The following is a 1,725-nucleotide window of genomic DNA, read 5'->3' on the forward strand; positions in this document are numbered from 1 at the left end:
ATTACTTCATGACAAATAGATGGGGGAAAAGTAGAAGCAGTGAGAGATTTTATTTTGGGGGGCTCTAAAATCACTGCAGACGGTGACTGCAGCCATGAAATTAGAAGACGCTTTCTTTTTGGAAGTAAAGCTATGACAAACTTAGATAGCATATTAAAATGCAGAGACATCACTTTGCCAACAATGTTCCATATAGTTAAAGCTGTGTTTTTTTTCAGTAGTCAATTACAGATGTGAGAGTTGGACCATAAAGAAGGCTGAGCACCAAAGAATTGATACTTTTGAACGGTTACTTTTGAACGGTAGTGTTGGAGAACACTCTTGAGAGTCCCTTGGACTGCAAGGAGATCAAACCAGTCAATCCTAAAGGAGCTCAGTCCTGAATATTCTTTGAAAGGACTGATGCTGAAGCTGAAGCTCCAGTCTTTTGGCCACCTGATGCGAAGAGCTGACTCATTGGAAAAGACCCTGATACTGGGAAAGACAGAAGGCAGGAAGAGAAGGAAGTGACAGAGGATGAGATAATTGGATGACATACATCACTGACTCAATGGATGTGAGTTTGAGCAAATTCCGGGAGTTGGTGATGGACAGGGAAGCCTGGAGTGCTCCAGTCCATGGGGTCACAAGATTCGGACACAATTCAGTGACTGAACAACAGAACAATACCGTTTCTCCAAATGGTTCTCCAGTAGAAGCTGCACCCCCCACCCTACAGCCCGCCCCCCATTCTAACTGGGCCCCTGGGCTGCTTCCCGCTGTACTGGCCATTCTCTGAGCACAGAGTGGGCACCAGAGGGTCGAGTGCCTGGGGATGCTGGGCGAGCCTGAGATTTTGCCTTGTGTGCATTGTGGGGCCATGTGTCAGACATGCATCTTGTACATTAACAATGCGAGTGTGTCTCCTTAACGAAGGCCTTGGACTGGACCCTCTCTCGGCAGGATGCAGAGGCATGGCCTCAGGCTCCTGAAGCCTAGGCCTGCCCTCCTGGCCCAGATGTCCGAAGGTCCTGCCCTCCTGGCCCGGGCATCTGAAGGTCCTGCCCTCCTGGCCTGGGTGTCCAAAGGTCCTGCTCCACTAGCCCAGTTTCCTGATTTGTAAAGGACACAGAGGCCTCTCCTGTGACCCTGAGGTGCAGGCCTGGCTGGGCAAAGACAAAGAGCCGCTTCAATAGAGTCTCTGGACGCTTTGCCTCAGCACTGCTTCTCCAAACTCACACACACGCAGCTCAGCGGGTGTCCCCGTGTTTCTGCCTCCAGCTCCCAGAAGCCGGTGTTGTGACTTCGCTTCTTGTCCACGGGAGGGAGTTGGGAAGTGGTTAGTTGTCTTTCTTCCCCCTTGCAGAGAACTGCCAGCATGACTTGACTCTCCCGGATGAAGTCAGCTTTAAATTGTGGCTCTCCTGAGGCTGGTCTGGAAGAAGACACAGCAATTCTGAGAAACCAGTGCAGGGGCTGCCAAGCTGCCCGCTTCCCTGGCCGCAGCTCCTGCTTCCGCACGTCGGGTCTTGAGAACCAAACCCAGTTCTTTTCACTGGAAAAGGCTGGAGAGGCTGGTCCCACCCTTGGCCTTGCCCACCCAGGCCTCTCCTCACCAGCCAGCGTCCTGGCTCCAGAATACTGGCTGCTGTCTGGCTCCAGGGCAAGTGCCTCTGAAGATGGAGCCTGGTTCCTGCCGCCTCTGTCCCTCCTAGGGGCGGTCCCTCCTGGCTGGGGGCACCTGGA

This window comes from Oryx dammah, unplaced genomic scaffold (assembly GCF_014754425.2).
Source record: "Oryx dammah isolate SB20612 unplaced genomic scaffold, SCBI_Odam_1.1 HiC_scaffold_19, whole genome shotgun sequence".
NCBI lineage: Eukaryota > Metazoa > Chordata > Mammalia > Artiodactyla > Bovidae > Oryx > Oryx dammah.